General features: G+C 34.6%; 1 protein-coding gene and 1 non-coding gene across 4 annotated transcripts in view; one reads left to right on the top strand and one right to left on the bottom strand.

Moving 5' to 3' along the window:
- Nucleotides 1–27,148, top strand: part of LOC118197980 (WD repeat-containing protein 62-like) — a 186,438-nt gene that overhangs the window by 35,074 nt on the left and 124,216 nt on the right. The gene's annotated exons all lie outside the window — the stretch shown is intronic.
- Nucleotides 17,633–17,704, bottom strand: TRNAE-UUC (transfer RNA glutamic acid (anticodon UUC)). Its single transcript has one exon. It is a non-coding gene; the product is annotated as a tRNA-Glu (tRNA).

Raw genomic sequence — 27,148 nt, 5'->3', positions numbered from 1 at the left:
TTTATTATTAAGGATTACTTTCTTCGCACTTACGCCATATAGAGTTCAATAGCAAAATAGCATTTTTTTTCTATTTTCTTAAGTCTGTAGAGACATTAGGTACTTTGGAAGCAGGAAAGATGAAAAATTAACTATCGCCTTCGCCGGGAATCGAACCACGGACCTCTGGAACACCGGCCGAGCGTGCAACCACTACACCACGAAGGCACGCTAGGAACGTGGGAGAAATACCAGAAATACCTTATAAGTCTATCATATCAATGTACAGTTTTCTTAGTTGTACAGTTTTATTTCTTAGTATTATTAACGTTTTGTGTATTAAATTTATTAATTAGTATTATATTCTTTGTACCTACACCACATAAAATTCAGCTGTATAGCAGACTATTTAAAAACAACATATATTTACAATTTCCGATATACAGTACCACGCGCTGGAGATAATAATCCGTACAGAGTTGCCATTGCTCGCTGCTTTACAAAATATGAAATACAAAATTCGAAATTCAAAATTCGGGCTTTCAGGTGCACATCTTTGTGTGGAGGATTACATTATTTAAAACTGGATCACCCTAAGTACTGTCTTTTTTTCAAAATGCGAGAAACACACATACGTTCACGCAGATTCTTCATTATTTAATTTCTTTAAAAGCAATACAGGTCGATAATATTTGGTAATATTAACCGGATTGTTGATCCTATAAGCGATGCATTTTCTATACTTTCGTATGCTACCGGGCGGGACTTCTGCTATTCGATTTCAATAATCGAATGATAACATTGTTAGCCCAAACTAGACGTTAGTCCCGAATGGGATATTCATCTCGAAAAGGCATTTCGCGCTGAATCGCTATAAACAGTGTATCACATTTCAGATTGTTGCCACGAAATATTATCGCCCAGTATTATCTTTAAAGAATGTATTTATGCTTCTCGCATTGTGAAAAAGCAGCGGTACCTGGAACCATCCATTTCTGAATAACGTAGTCCTCCACCGGAACATGGGCACCTGGAAGCCCGAATTTTGAATTTCGAATTAGTTTTATTATTTATTTCATATTCTGTAAAACTTTAACGAATTTTTGATTAACAAACTCAACGATTTTAGAGCGAGCAGTTGCGAGCGACACTGTAGGAAATAAAATATTTTTATCTCGAGCGCGCGAAATAACGAAATTCTAAAGATATGCTGTTTTTAAATATTTTGTGATTTTTGTTGTTGAATCAAATTTTATGGGGGATTAAGCTCCAAGAACGTGATATTTAATAAATAAAGTATACACTTAAAACGTTCATAATAAAAGGAGGAAAAAAAAGTTTTGTAAAGCTACCTTAGTAAGAAAACTGAACATTGATATGATAATGCTTCTTTTAAAATTTTTGCAAAGTTGCTGTTGATTTGTATATATGGCTTAAGTGCGAAGAAAATGCTGCTTAATAAGAAAGCTATAAATACAAAAAAAAGGAGGGTCAGTAAAAGTGAGTCTACCGTCGGACTGGTAGATTGCGATCACAACGAGAGGGTAAAAAACCTTAACAAACCCTTTTGGGAGACCGTTAAAATCTCAAAACTTTCAGTTTTTTAACAGTTTAATTATTAGTTTAATAATAATAGAAATATTATACATGCATATTTAGAGGTCGTTGTAATTAAAGTTAGGATGGTAGGGGTTCACAAGCAAAAAAGAGGTCCAGAGGCCTCGATTTAAAAGACAGCCTCTAGCCTTGTTGCTCTCAACAATTTTCTCATTTGATTTATTTCTTCGTTTTAGGCACTATTCTGATTTTATAAACGTTCCAATCATTTCAGATTTTCGCAGTATCACTGCCAGATACCAACTGGTGAACATCGAGCATTTTATTCATCTTTCTAATCTTCACGCAACCCTTTTCATTTCCAACGCATATTTAGATAAATAGATGTTCAAATCTGGTATTGGCCTCAAAACTCTTATCTACTCTCTTACTAGATGAGCATTTAAAAATGTAGGTTACAGTTAATCCCCGGGACATGTTCAATTATTCATAGGCGTTGCCAGAGCGATTAGGCAAGCTCTCAATCAAAAATTCTCGCCGCCATGAAAGTCATCGAAGGGTTTAACTGGCCATGGGCTGCCTGTTTGTAATCTCCGGTATTTTTTACAACGCAGTCTGGCATCACCTGAATTAGTGAATTAGAAATGACTTTCTTCTGGCAAATCAAAATGTGTTTGCCAATTCTGAGAACGTAGGTGTTCTATGAATTATGCAAAGGGAAAGATGATTTAAATTGCGAGTCCTTTGCAAAATTAGCATGCCAAGACTGAGGAATTTTAATACAGTGAAATGCGGCTATAATGAATTTCAAAGAACCGAAAGTTTCGTTCGCCATATGCCGTAGTTCCTTATATTTATTTTTGAAAAGAAAAAGGAGTTATCTGACAAAATTTGTAAAAATTACTGACTGATGATCTTCCCCCCCCCCAAAAAAAATCAGTTATTTTTTATTTTATAAAATTTGTAAAAATTACTGACTGATGAACTCCACCAAAAAACTCACTTATTTTTCATTTTATAAAATTTGTGTATAACGACTCAATACTCCATCGTCTAAAAATTAGAATTAAAACATTTTTTTAACCCGTCCTGCGCTGTAGCTGCAGGATTGAAGTAAAATAAAATTAAAGCACCTAAATTAATTAGTAAATTGCAATAAAAGCAATGCAATACCTCTATAATTTAATTCTATGAATTCTTTCTTTAATTTGATTAGTTTTGATATTGTGCTAAACAGGGCTGTGGAGTCGGTAGGAAAAATGACCGACTCCGACTCTGATTCCGACTCCCTCATATATATATATATGTATATATATGTAAATAATAATTTATTTCCTAAACAATATTGATTAATTGATTATATTATCTCCTAAGTTTAATTAAAGTAGGATTATTTTAAAAGAGTGAATCCATACTGGTAAGTTATATTTTGAAAGATGTTTTGAAGTAACTTGAAAGTAAAATGTTAATAATGTTTTAACGGGGACTGGAATTAAATCATCATGAAGAACAAAATTTCAATTGTAAAAGGAAAAATTAAATTAAAAGCATGTAATCATTGTCATTGATCGGAAATTAGTTGACTTTTCAAGGGGAACAAACCAACTCTCGTTCAATGAACAATAATTAATAAATAAATACGTAAATACGGAGGTGTTTCGTCTTTAGTCGAGTTAGTAATTGCGCAAGTAGTAGTAACTTGTTTTCGCACTAAATGAATTTAAGATCATACAACATTATATATATGTAAAGATATACACATGGGTTACAGCTTATTTTTTTAATATAAAAGAAATAATAGATGCTACAGAAAAAAAAAATGATGGCATAGCAAATTATTTATAGCATTTAATATGAAATGGAAAAACTGGCATTAGTTATTTCTAAGAAACAGTATAGCTTCGGCAAGATTTTCTTTCTTGGATGGCTATAGATCCGATTTGATAAACTTCCGAGCTGAGAGGAGTCTTTCCACACTAACTTGAGTAGGAGGAAGAGCTATTACTGTTAAGGCTACTTCTTTTAACTTTTCAGTATAGATTTTTAGAAGTTCTAAAAGAGGTGTCTTGCAAGCTCAATCATATTTCTCTATTTCTTCAAAGGTTGTGTAGAAATCTTGTTTGTATTTTTTTATTTTAAGGCATTTCCTTTCATTCTAAACGCTCTTGTTTTTTATTTTCATTCGCTTTGTCTTAGCCTTTTCAATATTATCCAAAAATATTTCTCGAAATCTAATTCATCAACGGAAAAGGATGATAGAGACTCATTTGCAATGTCTGCAGTTTGACTGTCCTGATTTGAATTCTCCAATTGTTCTGAGAACAGTTTCAATCTTAATGAAAGTTCATAGATGACTTTCTTTGCCTTTTTAATTTGTTCGTCATCCAAGAAAATTCTGTGTTTCGGATCTCCATATATTGAACCCAGCAAGATCTCATTGTCTAGCAAACTAGTTTCTCTTTTCTTCATTGAAGAAATGATTCCTTCTGCAATAAACCCCCCCATTTCAGAAAGAACAAACACCCCATTCCCGCCTCCTGTCAATTCTTCAGATTGCAGCCTTTTTTTGTGCTATATACGGTATAGAAAGAAGAGTTTCCAATTCTGCAAGATCATTCCGCAGTCTTTCTGTTAGTGAAACATTAGGGTTATCTACATCTTCTAAAAAAGTTCTTAATTCTAAAAAACCTCTTTATCATCAAATATGTACTTCCTTATCGCATTGTTTGATCAATAATTGCTCCTTTTCCTGCCCGCTTCCTAAGAATGGCATCCATTTTAGGAGTTCTTGCTGCTATTGCTGCTTACCTAAACTTACCAGTGAGATTTGTAACTAAATGAATCAGTTTAATCACTAATGGCAAATATCACATCCATCCTCTTTCCTTATATTATTTATTAATAGGTCAATAAAATAGAGAATAACTGTTTAATTATGTATACTGTCCATAAATAAAAATAATAACTCAGCTTGTCATTAATTTTTTTCAATTCATTTTAATTTCATTTCAAATTCAAACTGTCCATGGAGTCGGAGTCGGAGTCTGTTTTTAGCGACTCCATCTTCGACTCCTTTTACCCCAAAATCTGCCCGACTCCATGACTCCGACTCCACAGCCCTGGTGCTAGCTTTTATTCCAATTTCATAATAAATTTAGATGCTTTAAGTTTATATATAATATATATATAAGCTAATATATATATATATATATATATATGTTTATGTGACAAAATGCTTTAGCAGTAGTGCTTATCGATGGACATGGCCCAGGTGGAATAGCGAAGCATTTTGAGAGGCTACTAGATGAACACACATTTAGACTAACATGGGAACGTTATATATCTCAAGTTTCAAAATTGGCGTCGATTTAGGCCAAAACCTCAGTCGATTTTGAGGGCAAACAGGTTCCTCTTCGTGAGGATCAAAGAAATTTGCGAGACTCAAATCTACATTCTATTAAGAATACATAGTAATATTAACATTACAATATTTGACGGATATCTGACAGTAATTGATCCGAACACGTCACGCTCGGCTTAATTAACTTGTAAAGCCCAAGGAGTACCTCACGGGAATGAATTATGACTACTATTCCAAGAGGAACATCAGAGGAAGGAAGAAGAAAGAGGGCGAAGAGAAAAACCCGATTTTCCAAAAATATATATACTTTATTGCATACTTGCCACGCTTCTGTATAACGAAAAATCTTAGTAAAATACGTTTAAAATAATAAATGCAAGGAAAAATAAAATCGATAAAATGCTGGTACAAAAATGCAAATACAAAGTCATTACACTGAATGCAAATAAAAAGAATTAAGGGAATGCAATATTTTACCTAAAATTTTTGTTTTTTAAATGTTCTATTTCATAACTCATATCATTCAGTCTTACAAGTAACAGGTAAACTTCGTTACTTTGGAAAAAAAAAAAAAAAAAAAAAAAAAAAAAAAGACAATAAAGCCTTTTGTAGTATCCGAAGAGGTATTTTATGCCATACCTTTGGAACACCTTTCCAAAGTCGATGGAGGGTTTGAGGTGGATGTTTCGACAATCCGCTTTTTAAAAGTCCAGAAGGGCAAATATCCATTGTACAACAGGAGATTTAGTAAGGATACGAGCGAAGGGTATGGCCTTGAGACCCGTTTTCTTGTTCCATTTATTTTCCAGGAAATTAACAATGGATTTTGACGTGTGGCTCCTTGCTTTGTTTTCATGCAGTTCTACTAATTGTTGGCCCGGAGCGTAAAGAGAACATATTCCCTATTTGAAAATTGTGTATAAAATATATTCCTGGTAATATATTAAGTTGGATCTTAACATTTTTCTCCACTCTCTTTATTTTCAGTTCGCCGGTATATGGAAAATCAGCAACAATCATAAATCCCTTTAAAAAATATTTAGATTCTTTGAACCGTGTTTTAATATTTTTATCCTCTTTGATGATAATAAATGGATCTCTTTTTATTGCAGTCATTTAAATAAACCCAAGATTTCTCTATTGAGACAACACTTTTTTGTTTTTTGCCTGAATAAATGTTTCTCAGAAAGTATTCTGCGTTCGGCGCTATGTTTTGTGGACAAAGACGACGCACATTACGTTTTTTCGCCTTTTTTGACTCAAATCAGCATGAATCACTTTGTTTACAGTTGACAGTGAGCATTTTAATGATTTTACAACTGTCCTTGGAATTGGCGGATTTTCTTTTAACACTGAAGATCTTACAGTGTTTACTTGGATATGTATTTGGAACTATTTTTTCACATAAAGTAAAACTTTTTTCCTTTCTTGTTGGTAACATTACCTATCATAACTACTGATATCGAAAAATCATGGCTTTCACAGCGTTTTTTAAAGCTAGATACGAATAATTTTCTTCGGAAAGAGCACAATCATAGCCTTCCATCCATTGCTTCTTTAAAAGCGCCATTTTGCATGAAAACAAAATTGTCACTTAGCAGACGGTAACTTATACTTTCAGAAATATAGTTGGAGTTAAAAAAATTTTCCACGCAAGTAATTCTTTTTGATAGCGAAACAATATCGTCTGAAAAATGTGTGAATAGACTCTGTGTGTAGCTAGACAAACATAAGAACGTTATATATTTTCTGTCCATTTGAGAAGGGAAAAAAATATAAAAGGCCATTAACAGCAGATTAAATCTGCAATCTTAGATTTTTCCGACTGGTAAGAGACTCGAATGAAAAGTGAAACAACGCATTGACACTGAGCGACGCGAAATCCTGTTTCGAGCCTAATATTCATTTTAGTCTAAAAGTAATAAAAATGAAGAAATGCTTTTATTGCTTTTAAATCGTTTAGTTTGTTAATCGATATTGGACGGATTAAATCCGAAACGAAAAATTAAGTATTTTACGCATTGCCGAATGTCAACAGACTGGTGCGCGGAAGATAATATACTTTACTTTGGGCAGCGGCAAGAAATTTTTTTTTAAGAGATGAGTTTTCTGATTAATTTTGAAAAAAAAAAAAAAAAAAAAAAAAAAAAAAAAATGAATATTTTACACTGTGGGGAGTGGCAGCGCATTGCATTTAAATCGCTTAGTCTGATGACGGAAATTTTATTAAGTTTGCACAAAACAGAAAACAAATAAAAAAGAAATTCGGAATTCGGGCTTCGAGCTGTATAGGGTCGAGTGGGGGACTATGTTATATTTAAAATCTGAAGCATGAGCAAGATTCGTTTCTTCTATCTTTCGGTTCAAGAAATTGAACGTTGAGAAAGTTATAACTAAGTCGTTGTTTTATCTTAATCGCCCTCACCTTCAACCCCGCATCGTTTTTAAGTATTTGTAGTTTAATCGCCCTCGCCTTCAACCCCGCATCGTTTTTAAGTATTTGTAGTTGGTGGGGGCACTTACTGGTCACCTTAAAAGCATTACGAGAGGGCACTGCTTCACGGCAGGCGCATCTCAAACAATGGAATACCTCATTGATCGGAAACCGAAGAAAAACTTTTAATTGCCTCGCAAATTCTACTTGCACGCAACCGATATCACCCGAACAATCCCTCATCAACTTTTCAATCTGGTTTTTATAAATAAAAACAAACAAGCGATCTATATATTTATAGCATCAATTCCATTGCCTTCGGAGTCAGAGGGCATCGAAAGGACCTCGTGAGATCACTTCCGTCGAACGTCTGCGATTGTTGTGTTGTGGAAAATGCCCATTGAAGAGTTGAAATCTCTTCCGTTATCGCCGAGAGTCCATGTGCGAGAGTGAAAATGACAGTTCACACATGCGTAACCCATTGTCGAGGTCGTGCGTTAATTCTTCAGCCGCATGGGGCTTGTTTCGCTGACCGCCTTGGACTTAGTCATCTTCTCTTCCTGTGCGTCTGATGAAATTATGATTTTATTTACAGCACCTGGTAGCTTTTCTTTGTTTTAAACTTTTCCTCTCGTAGCGATATTGTTGATGCTGTAATTAATCTAACCGCAATGAGAATCCAGATTTTGATGGCTTTAAAAAGGCCCTTAAAAAAAAAAAAAAAAAAAAAAAAAAAAAGACTTCCCAATTGAAAAATTATAATATAAAAATCTGAAAGGTTTCAGATTTTAAATTACGTCCAAAGGGCATTTTTTAAACATTTTGTGTCTTAAATATCACATTCTTCGCACTTAGACCATAAAATTCAGTTCAAGAGCAATATCGCAAAATAATTTAAAAAACAGCATATCTTTAGAATTTCCGATACACAGTTTCTTGCGCTGGAGATAAAAAAATGTTTTTTCTGTACAACGTTGCCATTGCTCGCTTAGAAATCCTCGAGTTTGTTAATGAAAAATTCGTTAAAGTTTTACAAAATAGGAAATCGATAAAAAAACAAATTCCAAATTTCAGATGTGGGCTTCCAGATGCCCATATTCGTAGGAGGATCACGTTATTCAAAATTGGATGGCTCTAGCTACCGTTGTTGTATCATAGTGCGAGGAACATACATACATTCACACATATTCTTCATTATTTAATGTCTTTAAATATAATACAGGGCGATAATATTTGGTGGCAACAATTTGAAAAGTGTAACAGCGCTTGTATTGAATCGACGCAAAATTGCCAAAGAGAAATTAGTAGTCCTTCTGGGCAAATCTCCCCTTTGGACTAATAATATAAAAAAATTAAAAAATCTGAAAGTCTTCAGATTTTATATTACGCCCAAAGGAAGGTTGTTTTTCATAAAAGTTTTGTGTGTCACCTTTATTTATTAAACATCATGTTCTTCGTTCCATAATTTCCGATACACAGTCTCTCGCGGTGGAGATAATTTTTTTTTTCCCGCACAGTGTTGCCATTGCTTTCTTTGATATGAGTTTGTTAATCAAAAATTCGCCAAATTGTAAATAAGTAATAGAACAAATTCCAAATTGGCTCTTCCAGATGACTAAGAAACTAAACGATTCGAAGGCAATAAACGCAGTTCTTCATCTCTTATTATTAACTGCCAGCTGGACTCATTGCAGTCGTTATATATTTTCCCCATCTTTTTACGAATTTTACTTCAGAAATTCGAGTGCTGAAAAATTTTGCGAATAATTTATTTCCCGAAAAGCGCGTTTGGAGTAAGCATATAACAAAGAAAAAGGAGTCATAGATAAACTACAGGTAATTGTCCCCATATTATTTCTTTAAAAGAAACCTAAATTCCAGTAAGAATACAGAGTAATATTAACACTGTAATATCTGAGAAAAATTAAGCCAATATCTGACGGTACTGCGCGACTTGTGCAGCTCAGTTACCTCGTAAAGTCCTAGGAGTACCTCACATGAATGATCTCAGTTCGCAAGATTAGCATCGCAGCAACGAAGGTGAAGGAGGGCAAACAAATGACCCGAATTTCAAAAAAAATCGAACCTGTTAGCAATAGATAAGGCAACATTAAACTGAACAGAAGTAAATACCAGAAGTAAGCTGAAATCACATGTTTGGAATATGTGTGAGAACACCTCCCACGTCTGGGTAGCTTAATGAAGAATCTGGACAAAGTACGTTTTAATTCAAAAATTCAAGGTAAAATTAAATGGTTGAAATGCTGACATAAAAGTGTAAATACAAACTGAACACGGTTACGTTAAAAACATAACAAATGAAAAAAAGTCATGGATAAACTACAGGTAACTATAAAAAAAAAAAAAAAAAAAAAAAAAGGAACTTATATTCCAATAAGAATACGGAGGAATATTAACATTACGATAGCTAACAAACTATTTTCGTTTATATTTCCCTGCAATTTCAATCTCGCCCATTCTTTTAGTTGTGTCTGCTATTTCTTAGGCCTCCGTTGACTTATAAACAAACAGAGAAGGTGACTGAGCAACCGACTCGAAGAAATGGTAAGCCAAATGTCTGTTTGTGTTTGCTTCGTTGTGATAAGTCGGTTCTAGTATTAGGCTGGCATAAATTTCAATTGTTAGAATGGAAAGGTTCGGCGTGGTCTTCGCAGGTAGTTTGTCTTTGTCATCAATATGTAAACAATTAACTGCGTGGACGAATCCATTTCGAAATTTAGAGGAGCTCGTTCTCTGAGTGCATTGAGGGAGAGGAAAATAAAAAAAAATTCAGAAACTAACACTGAACAAACAGGAAGAAAATGTGCGAGGAAGTACTTTTTTTTTCCTCTTTTATGAAATTTTATACGGTTAAAATTTCAAAAACTACAATAAAAGATTCGCTGATTCCCTTTTCCTACTTTAATTCACTGCTGAGGGAAAGAGCATTTGTCGTATGTCGTCGCAAACGTAAACCACTTTCGGTTGCCGTACATCAGGTCATGGCCCGTGATTTTTGTGAATGAGATTTTGCGCATGGCTTTTACGCATCATTTAATTCGTAAATGGGATGGAGCGGAACATCATGAATGAGAAACCATAACTCTTACGTTCCGAGATCCAACGAGTAGTGTTTCGGAATGCTAATGGGAGACCAAGTAGCCTTGAAAAGAATGGAAAAAAGTACTCTGCACTTTTGTCAGGATACGTACGTATCACCTCGAACAGACTGAATTGGCTTCGATTGCTTTTACCTGATACTTATATCGGGAGAGTTTAGCGGGTGTTTTAACGTGATGGTAGATTTTTGAGTAAATTATGCATTTTCTCCCCTTCCTGGTGCTTAACGGAATGGGGAACAGGGAAGTGTTTTCAAGATAACGAATCAAGGATATGTCGCTAAATTTGAAATTTTTTTATGCAAGCGCAGACAATATGCGCTAAAAAACAATGACTCTACTTCCTCGCGTATTTTCTCCTTCTCTTAACTAATCTTATCATCCGTAAATGGAGAGTTGAAAATTATGCCAGCCATTTAATTTCGGAGGAATACGCTTACGATAAGAACAAAACAAATGGCACGTATTCATGGATAAACTACAAGGAACTATCACAATATTTATTTATTTTTATTTTACAAATGCCAATCATTAGCCGCTTAAGCCATTAGTTCCACGAGCTCTCCAGTACTTTTTATCAGTGACCTCATACCGAGAAGGGAAGGTGCAATGCAACTATTTAAATGTTTAAAAATCCCAGTAGAAATAGTAGTAGTAGTAGGAACTAAACACTCGGGGTCCTGCGACCAAGCTGACCACTTGTTCAGGGCATATGCTTACGCATCCCGGGGCCCGCGGTCAAGAAAGCAGATTTTCGGGCACTGCAGGCCTTGGCCCATTAGGGCTGTTACGCTACTGAGTTTTAGCTTTAGTAGTAGTAGTAGTACATTAAAGTCCCAATCACATATGTTTCCGCTACGAGGGACTGAACGTCCAAAGGGACAATTCTCAGAACCCGCACATTTCCACGAAACTCACATAGCTAGGTTACCATTTTCACTTATTACAAAGACTTGAACGCCAAACAGTAACCGGTTATCTCTTAGATTGGGATCACGTCATCCTTCAGAGGCAGAACTTTCATCTGGTTGGTTGATCTCTACCCGGGACAGAGCTTCGGCCGAAACATTTTCCGCGAGGTTTCAAAAAATCACATCGTAGTCAGTACATCGTTTCCGCAGCTAGGCGGGACTTCCCTTCCAGCGGAATTGATTTTTTCTAGGAATGCTCCCGTTTAAACCAGTGCTACCAGAATCTCATTTCTCAGAAAAGTCCCGTCTAGCAGGACCCGTCGCTAGATGTGATAACCTCTCAATGAGAAGGGACTCCTAGACCTAGGTTTACAGAAGTCCTAAAATACTTAAGATGCCTCAACTCCTAGGGGCGATCCAAGGAGGCATAACTCTCCCCCGGTCAACCCAGGGAGACAAAATTGCACACACTCAAGGGTTAGGAAGTGCAAGTCAAGGCGGCTGTCAAGCAGCCGCCAACAGAGAAAACGAAGATAAATGTCAAAGACTGTCCCCTAGTACTGACCAAGGGAATCGAAACCCTCGAAAGACAACCTTCGCTATCTAAATATGTATCGTCCCCAGAACCAAGGGGCAGACAAGATAGTACCAGTACGGTCCCGTCGAGCCTGAACCTACTACCGCATAAACGATGGTTCTAGTCAACTGTGAAGACTGATTTACCCCAGAAGTCGATTTCATCTTCATAAGGAGCTTATTCTCTCTGCATTTGGAATAATTCCAAGAATACTTTTAATGTGTATAAATATGTTATATTTTTTTCAATCACGCGTCTATTGTAAATATCAAATCTGAGAAGTTTTGGATTATCTCATAATATATTTTTTATGAAATTCTCTTCAAAGTTTCATGTAAAGTATCACTTCCGGTTTATCCATTTGATTCAAAATCTAATATGTTGTTCCCATCGACGTAAAAGTCTTAAATATTAAAGTTAAATGTTTTGGATCTTATTTTAATAATGTTATGAATTTTGTGTAAATGTAAATAATTTTAGTGAAATTATATGCGAAACTGTAGTATCTTTTGTATAATGTAAAGTCTCTCTGCCTGAAAAATAAGATTACAGGAGCAAGCGTATTTAACATCGAGGTTTCGCTAAATTGGCGAGAAATCGCCAAACTGGCGATGGTTTTGCCAATTAATTTTATTGAAACACGGAAAAAGCCAACGCAGTGGAAATTATTTATTGAGAAGATCCTTTTTATAATGAATATTTTTACACGACTTTTGCAAGACAGTGAAAGTTATTAACAGTCTGCATTTACATGTTATGTTGAGCTAAATTTTGATATACATTTATGTATATCAAAATTAATTATATGTAACTGTAACCGTATCCGGTCATTAGGTGTAACTTTAACGGTATATGCCTACCAGTAATTTCGAGAAATGCAAGGTACTAGAGATTTCTCGGCGGCCGGGTGGAAACTATATAAGACTGCTTTCAGTTGTTCAGTTCAGCGATGAGTACGGAGTATTGGGAGATCTCTGTGCGAGCTTCTCTTTTAGATGCGCTTTGCATTGTTGTTTAACCCTCTTAGTAGTTTGAAGTGTAACTATTGATTGTGCTGTGTGGTGCCGATAAGAGCTGTACGAATATTTCTGTGGAATGTTCTAGAACTGTGAAGTATTTCTTTCGGTAAAATTAATTTATAAAGGTATCGTTGGTTTTGTCTGCATTCAAAACATTACGAACCCGTACGTACGCAACAATATAGTTTTCCATTAAAACTTGTTGCATTCCACTTCCGGTTGTCCATTAAACACTGTTATTTGGCTTTCTATAAAGTACCACTTCCGGTTGTCCCATTTTACCCAAATTCTAATCAATTCTATAAAAATGCAGAAAGCTTAAATTCGAAAAATAAAAATATTTGGAAGTTTGTTATAAGAGTAATCGTGGAAAAAAAAAAAAAAAAAAAAAAAAAATTCAGTATGAATGAAATTGGTTTATTCTTTCCCAGCGACAACCAAATCGTAAAAATAATTTTTTTTTTTCCTTACCAAACCAAGAAACGAAAACTTTTGACACACCAAATTAATACGTATAACGTATGACGTCATGGTTTAAATTTAATGTAACCTAATAACTTTTTCTCAATATCAATAGAAGCAGTGACGTGACAGTAACATATCGTGGCAGTTATCCTAATCTGAAACTAAAAGTTGCCAACAGCAGCTGTTTATTTAAAATGCTGACATTAACGAAAAATTTTCGACATACTATGACGTCACAGCCAATCGCCACTTTCTTCAAAGTCAGAATGTAACCGTATATAATAATAACGTATTTAATTTTTTAGAATGCTATTTTTATTTCATATTTTGCAAAACTTAAAAAATTTTTGATTAACATACTCCACGATTTGAAGCGAGCAGTGGCAACAGTTTTCGAAATAAGCAGATTTTTATCTCCAGTTCGCGAGACTGTTGCCACTCGAAAAAAATGCGTGAAAAAATCAGCATTTTCGGAATTTTGAATTAATATCTCGATTTATTAAAGTCGTACGAAGATGAGAATGAACGAAATGGCTTCCCAAGAACTTTTGGAATTCGGTGGTACCTCTCTCGAAATTTATAACACCCACCGTTCGGGAGGAGATGATGTTACAAACAAACAAACGGACAGACAGACGTGCACAGATTTTAAATAAGTACGCATAGTAACAACGTGTTTGGGGGACCCTCATTCTTGCTTATTCACTGAAAATTCGCAATCGAATTTTCGGACAGACACATTACATCCCTTATCTAAGTATATTGGTGGGCTGGAGGTAAAAATTTATCCGAAAGCTATTTCGAGTAGAATTTCGGCTGAAACGAAAACGATAACACGAGAATAAACTTAGTTAATATTTTTCGAAAGCTCAGGTACACTTTCTCCTGTACACAGATGAGAATAATGGGTCATTAGTTCGAAGCTCCGAAATAAAACACAAGCTGCAGAAACAAAATTTTTAAGAAGTTGTTAAGATTACATAAACCTATATAATACAAGAAAGCGTAACATTAAGCTAAAAAAAAAAAAAAAAAGCTTCTTAATTCAGCAGCTATTGGAAAGGAGGAGTCTATATTTATAAAAATAGACGGAAGTCACGTGGAACGAACGGAACCCTAAAGAAATATAAGAGAACCTTTTGCTGTTCCTCCAGACGTAATAAAGGAGTGTTGCGATCGTAGAAGACATGGATGGACTCTTTCGGAACAGAAAGAAGCTTCAAATGCTGTAACCTTGATGACGATAATGATAATGATGATGATGATGATGATGATAATGATGATGCTGGAATTAATCAGTTGTAAAGCGATAAAAAAAATTACTTATTTTCTAAACGGTAACCAGAAACTATGTTTCTTCTTTGCAAATTGTTCTCTGATAAAAAAAAGTCTGAGTAATTTTTTTTTTACGTAATTTTGTTTTTTACGTATTTTAATGAGTAATTTTTTCTTTTTACAGGAAATATTTCTGAACTCTAATCCTGAGAATTAAACTAACGAGGGAATTTATTGAAACTTCCTAAACTTAAGGGATTTTATGTTTTAGTAATCAAAATATGCAAAAAATACAAGCACTTTAAGGCTTGATATCTTTACAACTGATGGTTTATGATCGTGAAATTTTGCATTATTTCGATACCCATGATACAGTAGGCTTCGATTAACATAATCACTTTGTCCATGACTATTTTAAATCGACTGTTGACTACTAATTATTTAAAATGGGTTTTAATATATCTCTATATTAAGCGGCGCCTAAGCTATCGTATTTGCTCTTTATTTTCCGAATACTGAAGCATTTTAAATATAAAAAAATAAAGTACCTTTATCAACACCGATATGAAATTCTAATATATTCAAAACCCACTAAAACGAACTCCCGGAAGTAAAGAACGAACCTTTTAGTCACGTCTAGTTCTCTCTACACTTAATGCCGTTATACCGAATCCTCCAAAGACATGAAGTCGGATATAACGACCCGTATGGATATTTTCAATTGAAACGTTTTTTTGTATTTTTCATATTTTTTTACACATAAAAAGTAGAATGTACGTAAAACAAAATATACTATAAAGTAAAACATATGTAAAACAAAATATAAAATAAAAATAAATAACATAAATACAATACAAAAATAACATTTAAAAAAGTTGAAAGGGTTCAGATTTGAACGTTCGCCCAAAAGGGCTCTTTTTTTTAAAGTTTATCAGTTTATCAGTAGCAGTTAGCGATAGAGATGGCCTCAGTGGAAATAGCGAAACATTTTATAGAATGTTAGATGAATATAGATTTAGACTAACATGGAAACGTTATGTATCTTGTATCGATTGGAAAAGTGAAAAAATAACATGATTCTATAAAAATGTTGAATGTTTTTAATTAACTGTATCAGAAATTAAATGCATTTTTGTTTAACTGAATCAGAAGTCAAAAAATAATATTCTTAAAAATTGCATGCATTGCTTTTAAATCGTTTAATTTGTTAATTGATAACAGGCAGATTAAATTTAAAGGGAAAATTTCGTAACTTTTCCCGAATGGCAAGAGACTCGAATGAAAAGTGAAACAACGCAAAATCGCTATAGGCTACCTTTTGGGCTAATGCATGGGTTCTTAATCGGGGTGGGGATTTCATATTTTCAAGGGGGGAATGTGATCAGTAATTATGAGTGATTAATAAGTCATTTTTTCTTTTTACAGGAAATATTTCTGAACTCTAATATTGAGAATTAAACTAACGAAGGAATTTATTAAAACTTCCTAAACTTAAGGGATTTTACGTTTTAGTAATCAAAATATGCAAAAATACGAGCACTTTAAGGCTTTTATTTACCAGTTAGTTTTATTTCGTAAATATAAAAAACTACTTTTGTTCGAGTTTTGATATTTATTATCATTTTTGTATACTTTTCTTGTCCAATTTATAAAACGTATTTAAAAAATAATTTAAATTTAAATAAATGTACATCAGTTCAAATGTTCAAGTTTTAGAATGGAAGGGGGGACTGATCATCTAGTAGTGGTGAAAAGGGTGCATGGAGCTAAAAAGATTGAGAACCACTGAGCTAATAAAATAATACAAATATAAAAATAAGATATATAATTGGCAGAAATTGAACCCAAATATCCGATTATTCAAAATTTGGAGTAAAGTTTTTGTAAAAAAAGAATAAAAAGTACATTTCGTTTGCGAGATATCTAAATGTTTGGACGCAACTGAATTTGAAATTCTTTACTGCGCAATTATGGTAGCATTTCTAACTAAATAACTGCGTCATAATTTAACTATAAACGACATCACATGAATCTTTTTTTTAGTAACAATTCTGCCTTAGTTATACAGTGATCTCGATGGTATCACAATTCATTGAGAATTTTCGAACGGTCGTGCTACGCCAGCTCAGAAAAACTAGTTTTAAGTCGACTCGCTCAGCTTCATGCGGACCGGAAATGACGAAACTGGAACGGAAATCACTCTTTTTATTTACAGTTTTCGTGACCTGTTGAGGATTTACTCTTTGATCTTCTACTCGAATCCCGCCTTGTTCACGGACAACGATGGCACAAACGACACTTCCCTTTCGGAATAATATCGTCGTCTTTAGAACGTTGCGAAACATTAATTTAATATTTATTTTTCAGAGAACGACGTTCCAGAAAAGAAGTTTAAGATTTTTTTCTCGACGGAACTAACGGAATATTTAAGCGACAATTTATTATCCTTTAATTTATGCCGGTGTTTTATTAAATTTTTATTTATTATCCGGTTTATTATTATTAATTATTTTATCAATTACCCGGTTTGCTATTATTAATTATTTTATTAATTACCTAGTTAATGCTTATTAATTATTTTATTTCTTTTTCCTGAATTTTAGAAATTTTATTCGCATTTAATATCCGACATTTTATCAATTTTTATCCGGTAATTTTCTTTAAAATGCTAATATAGTTTTACAGATATTTATCATTTTTAAAAAAATTTTTTTTATAAATAATTATTCTTTGGAAAACAAATTTATCTGCTAAAGTGTTATTTTGTAAACAATTTTCATCTATCACGCATCAAAACGTTTTCCCATGTCGAGAATTGAACCATCATTTTTTTTAAAAATTTGTTTTATAAATAATTATTCTTTGGAAAACAAATTTATCTGCTAATAAGTGTTATTTCTAAAACAATTTTCATCGATCACCCATCAAAATTTTTTTCCCATGCCAAGAATCGAACCCGGGCCGCCTGGGTGAAAGCCAGGAATCCTAACCACTAGACCACATGGGTCTTAGCTCAGATACCTTATCGGCGAAGCATTTAATTTTTCAGGGAATAAAATTCGGTATTAGTGTATCTGAGGATAATGATGCTCAAATTTCTTTTGAAAGAGGTAGTCGCTAAGGTGTTAAATAGATTTTTCTTACATTTTATTGAATTACACGCTTTTATCTTATTTTAATTTTAAAAAAAATCACCTATTTTAGTTATTTTTGCTTTTCTACTTTTCTTTTTGTTTAACGCGTGCGATTTTTCACATGCGCCGTTTTCAACTGATAATGACACTATCTGAATTCCACCGTAAGTAGAAAGATTAGTATAGCCAACACCCGCTCAATGGCGTTAGTCACATGGATCCTCGAGGCAGAGGAAGAATCATGAGATTCTGAGCTGCCATACAAAAGTAGAAAAATAGCTTTTGCTCATAGAGTATTTAAAAAAATCTCTTTGGGATTACAACAGCAATATGCTCTTGTCATACCCCTTTTGTTCCGTCAACGCTTTCGAATGACTCTTACGAATCTGAACTAAATTATTATAATATAAATAAAGAATTTCTCGTTAAGAGAGAAGTACTTTAGAGTTTCATTCCGTTGCTGCTAGGGAAAACGAAACAGGAGAGTGGAAGGACAGTCCTTTCGAATTTTAGAAAAAGTTCCAAATATTGTAACACTGTAACGAACTTTCCTAACGACTGCTGTAAGTGTTGCTGGTTGTAATCAGATTTTCTAAATAAAAATCATTTAAGGAGCATTTACGAACTATAAATATTTATTTTGCATTTAAAAATATTTTTACGCTATCTGTACTAGAGCAACCGGAGGGATCAAGTAGACCTCTATGACATCATTTACGGCTAATTTAATTTCTGAAAAGCGCGTTTGCGGTAAGAATAGAACAAATGAAAAGTGGTCATGGGCAAACTATGTTGGATTTCAAAACAATGTAGTTTGTATTTTGTATTTACTTTCCTTTAAATTATACTTATAATTTTACAATACTTATTCCTTTTACTTTTTGGCCACTAATAATTGTTGTTAGTTTGGTTTCTTTGAAGTGGCAGCACGGCAATTCATAGAATTTGGAAAATATGTTTCTGTAATTAGTTAGGCTTATTGAAGATGAATTGTATGTTATATACCTGAGTGATGTTTTATTAAATAAATGAATACTTTAGAATATAGTAGTCTCTTTAGAGTCCGTGATACCCTGGTAACGTAATAGTTTGACGGGTAAGCGAAAAAACTACTGCTAACTATCACAATATTATTTCTTTTAAAAAAATCCTCTGTTGCGACAAGAATACATAGGAATATTGGCATTACAATATCTGGCGGATCCGTTCTAATATCTGACGGTAATCTGACTGGCTCTGTAAGCTTGTAACCCACCAGCGGCCGAGTGGTAAAATCGCTGAACAATGTTAGTTTAGATAGAGCCAGAATTAGACTTGATAAGGCCCTAAGCTGTTTGAGATATGGGGCTCTTTATAAGACATATAATATATCTAAATACTATTAATACTATATTTTATTTTGGGAAGGGCCTCAAGAAAGTGGGTGCCCTAAAGTGTGTAGCTTAACGTAAATCCGGCCCTGAGTTCAGACCGGGGTTCGAATCCCGTCGAACGAGCTGACTGCATGGAAGTTTTCGTGGTTTTCCCATGTGTAAACGTGTATAGAAGCCAGTTTCCCTTAGAAAGCCTTCCACGAAGGCATCCCTTCTTTTAGGCAGATAGACTTCGAGTGTTTTGCCGCAAATAAAGAAATGAAACCAGTAACCTCTTAAAGTCCCAGAGGCACCTTACATGAAGAAGTCTTGACCTCAGTTGCCAAAAGAAACAACGGAGGAACGAAGAAGGGGCGAAGAAAAGACTCAGAAATCAATGAAGAATCTCCACAAAATTCGTTTCAAATAATAACTGCAAGAGAAAATAAAATAAACGAATTGCCAATACAAAAGTGCAAATACAAATTGAATAAAAATTTAAATGATCAACGGAATGCAATATATCCCTAACCTAGACCTCAGAGTGGAAAACTATGTACAACAGAGAAGGGGAATATTATGCGAATTATTTTTAATTCAAAATCTAGCTTTGAAAAGCTAAAGAGAAAAAATACGCGAGGAAGTAGGGCAGGCACATATTATGGCATGGAGTTTAGAAACGTCTGGGATTGGATTATTCAATTATGGCAAAGCACACGAGGGCTATCTGCCTAAAGGAAGGGATGCCTACGTGGAGGACTATCTTAAGGAAACTGGCTCGTATACTCGTTACACAAGGGGAAAACCACGAAAACGCCCATGCAGCCAGCCCGTTCTCGGGATTCGAACCTCGGACCGAACTACCAGTGTTCAGTGTCTTTACCGCTTGGCCGCTAGTGGGCCCAGAAATGTCTAGGTGTGGTGGTGTATTTAATTATGGCAAAGCACACTAGGGCTATCTGCCTAAGAGAAGGGATGCCTTCGTGGAGGACTTTCTAAGGGAAACTGGCTCGTATACACGTTACACATGGGGAAAACCACGAAAACGCCCATGCAGCCAGCCCGTTCGCGGGATTCGAACCTCGGACCGAACTACCAGTGTTCAGCGACTTTACCGCTCGGTCGCTGGTGAGCCCAGAAATGTCTGGGAAAATCGGTTGTAAGCCTCCGAAAATGTGCATTACTGAATCTTTCAGAAAGTCGCCAAGCTGACAAAAAAATCGGGAAGGCCTGTCAGGAGCGAATTTTGACCATACTCGGGGCCTATTTGGACTATTTTTACAATTCAAACGTTCATGAACTCAGACCTAAAAAATAACATAAACACTTAAATGCAAAACATGTGGCCAAAAGTTAAAAATAAATCCTAAAATAATGATCCTAAATTAATAAATACACAAAACAATTAAAAACACTCCAACAATGCAAAAATACAATGCAAAAGGCTTTAGATATTTACACATATTTACAGTATTTTATGACTGGCACCTGGACGGATCGACTGTGTGGAGGATTTGGGTTTTTAAGCTGAGAAATATGTAAGCCGTGTAGTTTCCCATTCACGTGTTTTGCTGTGGCTATTTATAGAATTTACTGTAAAAAACAATATCGTGCGTTCCTTTTCAATTTTCCCTTCTATTATTCTGGCTCATCCAATTCTATTTAAGTCGGTGCATATCGCCATTTTTAATTGCAACAATGGAATCTTTCCGACTACCGATATGCAAAGCGTAATGTGTCTTATCGCTGTGCTGGATCTACAAGCATAACTCAAAGCTATTTAAAACGTCAGCATTTGCCTTCGAATTTGACATCTTTTCCACCCTCCCCCTGCCCTGTGATTTCCTCGACAATTCTGTAGGAAAGATGCATATCTGTGCTGTCATCAAACACTCAACCCCGAGCTGCTTCAGTCTCTATGTGCGTTTAGAAGCAGAGCGCATTTTTAAATGGCATCTATCAATCAATGTGCATCTCTGTATCAGCCAGACTATCATTCATGTTATTAAATCGTAAAGAATGTGCGTATGTATGCATTGGAAGGTCGTATAAGTGTGGTCTGACCAGTGGCGTAGCTAGAACTTTAGTCTCCCAGAGCGGAATCTGAATTTGCCGCCCGTCTTGACACACACACACACACACAAAAAAAAAAAAAAAAAAAAAAAAAAAAAAAAATTAAAACAAATACAAAATGACATATAAGGAAATAAACTTAAACTTTACATTTATTTCTGAAGAAAAATTATATTTTAACATTTTAAGATTATCATTTTGCTTTTCAGCCCTATTTCGAAAAAACAACGGTACTTAGAGACATTAGATTTTGAATAACGTAGTTCTCCACGCGAATATGGGCATCTGGAAACCCAAATTTCGATTTTGGAATTTGCTTTTATTATCGATTTCACATTTTGTAAAATTTTAACGAATTTTTTATAAACAAACTCAACGATTTCAAAGCGAGCAACGGTAACAGTAACGGGGGGAGGGGAGATGTTTCCAGCGCGCGAGACAGTGTATCGGAAATTCTAAAGATGTCCTCTTTTTAAATATTTTCTGATATTTTTGATGAACTGAATTTTATGGTTTAAGTGCGAAGAACATGATATTTAATAAATAAATTTAAAACACAAAACGTAAAAAACGCCCTTTTGAACGTAATAGAAAATCTTAAAGCGTTCAGATTCCCCCCCCCCCCTCCCTCAAAATTCTCCTTGACAGCAGAGGGGTCCACTTGATTGTTCCAATTTCTGTTATGTAGGCTACACAGAAAGATCATTCAAATGAAGAGTAAATATTTGTAGCTCTAAACTACTTTTTGAATAATATTTAACTTAGAAAACACTTCTCACAACCAGCAGCGCTTACAGCAATTGTGAGGAAAGTTCGCAATAGTATTACAATATATTTAAATTAGTTCCAGAGAATGTATTTTAAAATAAACTTCAAAAATTCAAAAGGACCGCCCTTAAACTTTCCTGTTTCGTTTTCCCTAGCAATAACGGAAATAAAACTCTTAAAACACTTCTCTGTTAACGAGGAATTCTTTCTTATTAATGTCGCCTTGATCACAACTTAGTTGATATTCCTCATATTCCATTCAAATGTTTAGACGGAATAAGAAAGGTTCGATAAGGATAACTGTTAAAAAAATTTTGTGGTGTGAAGTAGAAATACTTTGTAGAGACATTAGGTTATTTTGATGCGGGTGACGTGAAAAATGAGCAGTGCCCTTTGAAAAATGAAAAATGGAGCTTTTGAAAAATGAGCAGTGCAGAGACATTAGGATTTTTTTAAAGGCAGAAAAGATGAAAAATAGCAAACGCCTTCGCCGGGAATCGATCCACGGACCTCTGGAATACCGGCCCAGTGTGCAGAACCACTACACCACGAAGGACGCTTGGAAAGTGGGAGAAATACCTTATACCCTCACTGGGACTCGAACCTGGACCTCTCGAATACTCGCCGAGTGTGCTACTGTTACACCACAAAGGCATGCAGAAAGGAGGGAGAAAATCGCGCGCTGGAAGTTTGCATTCTGACAGGGAAATGAAACGAGGCTTGTCAGGAAAGGGAATCAACACAAAATAATGGGTTATAAAAATTAAAATGATCTTTACAACCTCAATAAACCTAAGAAATTACAAAGAAGACTGGATGTCTTTTCTACTTCAGAAAAAAAAACACATTTGCAGTCTATTCATTTAATCAGTTTCATGCTGCAAGAACTACGTTATATACTATTGATAAGAGTTAAAACCATGATGTTTAAATGCTTACAGATATATGAAGGACTTATGTCAAAAATAACTTTATTCATATTACGACACCCTTCTCAAGGATGCTGATGTTTATTTAATGATGTTCATTTACTTGATTAAAAATTTAAAGCCTCGCAAACGGTAAAATCGCTGAATATTGGTAGTTCGTTAGGTTAGGTTATTTAATTATGGCAAAGCCTCGAGGGCTATCTGCCTAAGGGAAGGGATGCCTTCGTGGAAGACTTTCTGAAGGAAACTAGCTCGTATACATGTTACACATGGGGAAAACCACGAAAACATCCATGCAGCCAGCCCGTCCGCGGGATTCGAACCTCGAACCGAATTACCAGTGTTCAGCGACTTTACTGCTCGGCCGCTGGTGGGCATTGTTAGTTCGGCCTAGGTTGGATCTCAAGCGAACCAGAAAGTCCTCCACGGAGGCATCCCTTTCTTAGGCAGATAGCCGTAGTATGGTTTGCCATATTATACCACACTATCTATGATTAACAATTTTAAATAAATATGAATCAATATAAGCGGAGAAGTGTATTATCTGTTCCCGTGCACATATTACATGGAACATTGATTGCCAGAGCCCCCACAGACTAGAGATTGGACTTCTATTTTCCACCCCAATTTTGAGGCAGTGCACCCCGGCGGGGATCCGGGGGTCTCCCACCTCTCTCCACTCCCACCAATCCACATGAGAGCACTTTCGGCTCGCCGCATATTTAGAGTGACTTCATGCCGCACCGAGACTATACATTTATAATCGTCCATGTTTTCTGCGGGACTCGAACCCGGGCCACTCGGTACCGTGGTAGGCTCTACTAACCACTACACCGTTTGAGCAACCGTGTATTATTTAAAGTCTACGCCGTCTGAGCGACGGTGTATTATTTAAAGTTTTAAATAAACAACCCAGTTCGTCTGAAAAGTATTTAAATTTATTATTATTATTATTATGTTACGTACCATTGGAGGTATTCTTTTGACGTAATTAACTTTACTAAATATTAATCAACATTTACATGATTTTCAAAATTATTATAATGTTTAAAATTTTCTGTATGAGTTTTCCCAGAAAGCAAGCTCGTGAAAATTGTGTACAAAATTTTTATTCCTTGAAATAGACATAATTTCACATAAATAATTAAACTCATAGTATCTTAAACATTATTAATGGGCCAAATAACATTTTTATGCCAGATTAAGCGTCATGGCACATCTTTGCTTGGAATATGAGATTAGTTCAATTGACCGAATCTCTTTCGAAAGCACGACATTGAAAAAACTTAAATTTTAGGTTTTCATTTGTAATTATTCATTTGAAATTTCATAAAGTTGCCTGTATTTCTATGAGCTCTTTATGTTTCTTAAAATTATTTTATGGTACTACATTTTAATTATACTGCCTTGTAGATATTGCTAATGAAGTAAAAATTGGGAAATATTTCTTTGCGCATCTTAAGAATTGACACGTTTTTCTTATTTGTTCAAGGAATTAAGCAGCGATTCAGGTAGTCGGAGTTATAGTGTATATTTTTCGCCTTATGCAATGTTAATTTACCCGAAAATATACGTATATTTTCCTTTATCGTAACATACCCGAAAACATACGTTTACGGATCCAAAGGTACACATATTTTTTTCCGCTTAATGCCACATTTTTCTATACCCAAAAGTATGCGTATATTTTCCGTATTATTTGATGTCACGTCTATATATCTAAAGATATACTTATATTTTCCGTATTATGCGAAGTCAGAAAATAAAATTCGCTCTTTTAACAGGGAAAAAAAAAAAAAAAAAAAAAAAAAAAACCGAAATGTTTCAGATTTTAAATTACGTCCAAAGGGGCGTTTTTTTAACGTTTTGCGTGCTTCCTTTATTTATTAAATATCATGTTTTTTGTGCTTAAACCATAAAATTTAGTTCAATGTCGCAAAATAATTTAAAAATGATCATATCTTTAGAATTTCCTATACACAGTTCGACGCGCTGGAGATAAAAAGGTCTTCCCCCGTAGAGTGTTGCCATTGCTCGCTTTTAAATCCTTGAGTTTGTTACTCAAAAATTCGTTAAAGTTTTACAAAATATAAAATCGATAATAAAACAAATTCCAAATTTGGTCTTCCACATGCCCATATTCGTAGAAGGATTACGCCATTCAAAATTGGATGGCTCTAGGTACCGTTGTTTTATCACAATGCGAGAAATATACATACATTTATGCAGATTTTTCATTATTTAATTTCTTCAAATATAATGCAGGACTCTAACATTTTGTGGCAACAGTTTGAAAAGTGAACCGACATTTATAGGAGTCCGACGCAAAATGCCAAAACGAAAGTAATAGTCCTTCGGGACTCAAATCCCTTTGGACTAAAAAAAAAAGAGGGTACACCAATGGTGACACCATTAAGGAATGGAGTTACACCCAAAGTAAATATTACACCAGTTTTGTTCGAATTTCCTTGTCGGTCCTCCGAAAGCAAATTTTACGCATCGCGTAGTTGTGAAAAATGTGCAGGTGAAATAAATTGTTGGAAAATACGATATCACTGCATCCCGTCATGCGTGAGGCGACCACTTTAACACAAGTCGGCGAAGATCTTTCGTGTAAATAGCTCGCCTAATCTGTCGTCTGAATTCTTCGGCAATTCCGCACGGGTGGTCGTAGCTAAATCGTTCTGTTAATGAATTTCGTACGTAAACGATAGAATGTTCTTTCACTTTGGGATGAAATGTTATCCAAAGAAGTTAATTTTCAATGTCTTTATTGTCACAATCAGGTTCAAATCATTCTTCATGATGATTTCGACTTTCGTTCGTTGATACTGCTGCAAGCTATCATCTCATGGAGATCTCTGTAAATAATCACTTCCAAATCAATAGTTAGAAATTTATTAGAATTAATAATGGCACACAGCAAAAATTAATAGGCGTAAATAATTGAAGAACTCGAATGCCAAGTAAATACTTCCTAACGGGAAATACAGTTGAACAGTTGGAAATTTATTATAATTAATAATGGCACACAGCAAAAATTAATAGGTGTAAATAATTGAAGAACTCGAATGCCAAGTAAATACTTCCTAACGGGAAATACAGTTGAACAGTTGGAAATTTATTATAATTAATAATGGCACACAGCAAAAATTAATAGGTGTAAATAATTGAAGAACTCGAATGTAAAGTAACTACTTCTTAACGGGAAATACAGTTGGAACAGTTGGAAATTTATTATAATTAATAATGACACACAAAGAATAAATAGGTGTAAATAATAAGAACTCGAGTGTAAAGCAAATACTTCTTAACGAGAAATACAGTTGGAACAGTTGGAAATTTATTATAATTAATAATGGCACACAGCAAAAATTAATAGGTGTAAATAATTGAAGAACTCGAATGCCAAGTAAATACTTCCTAACGGGAAATACTGTTGAACAGTTGGAAATTTATTATAATTAATAATGGCACACAGCAAAAATTAATAGGTGTAAATAATAAGAACTCGAGTGTAAAGCAAATACTTCTTAACGAGAAATACAGTTGGAACAGTTGAAAATTTATTATAATTAATAATGGCACGCAACAAGAATTTATAGATAACTGAAGAACTCGAATGTGAAGCAAATACTTCTTAGCGGGAAATACAGCTGGAACAGTTGGAAATTTATTGTAATTAATAATGGCACATAGCAAGAATAAATAAGTGTAAATACTAATTGAAGAACTGGAATGTAAAGCAAATACTTCTTAACGGGAAATATTGCCAATTCCCCGGAATCACACTGCCCGTAAGTCAGTTAACTCTGTTTTAAGTGCAAAACCCTCAGACTTGAATAACAACTGAGTGCTCCTCATTTTCCATGATTAAACGGTGTTATAACCAGGGTTCCTGGGCGTAATGCCCTACTCCTAATTTAACAAACTTACAAATTTCGAAATAACTTCCAAAGCAACTTAAGTGATTTTAGAATTTTCACATATAATACATAATAAATTCCAAGAAAAATAGAAATATGAAAATAGCTTCATAAATCAAGAATAATCTGCTTCTTTACTTCGTTATAGGAAGTAAGGAAGTAAGGAAGCATTGTAATTGCTAAAAATTTTGAGCATCATATTTCAACGAAAATACCCATTTTGACCGTTCTCGAATCCATTTGAATGATTTCTTTTCGTGTCATCTGTA

The sequence above is a fragment of the Stegodyphus dumicola genome, chromosome 7, assembly GCF_044657685.1.
Source record: "Stegodyphus dumicola isolate Sdum_Otavi_A_Nest chromosome 7, ASM4465768v1".
Taxonomy (NCBI): domain Eukaryota; kingdom Metazoa; phylum Arthropoda; class Arachnida; order Araneae; family Eresidae; genus Stegodyphus; species Stegodyphus dumicola.
Note: the sequence above shows the minus strand (reverse complement) of the source record. Positions and strands in the feature narration are given on the sequence as shown.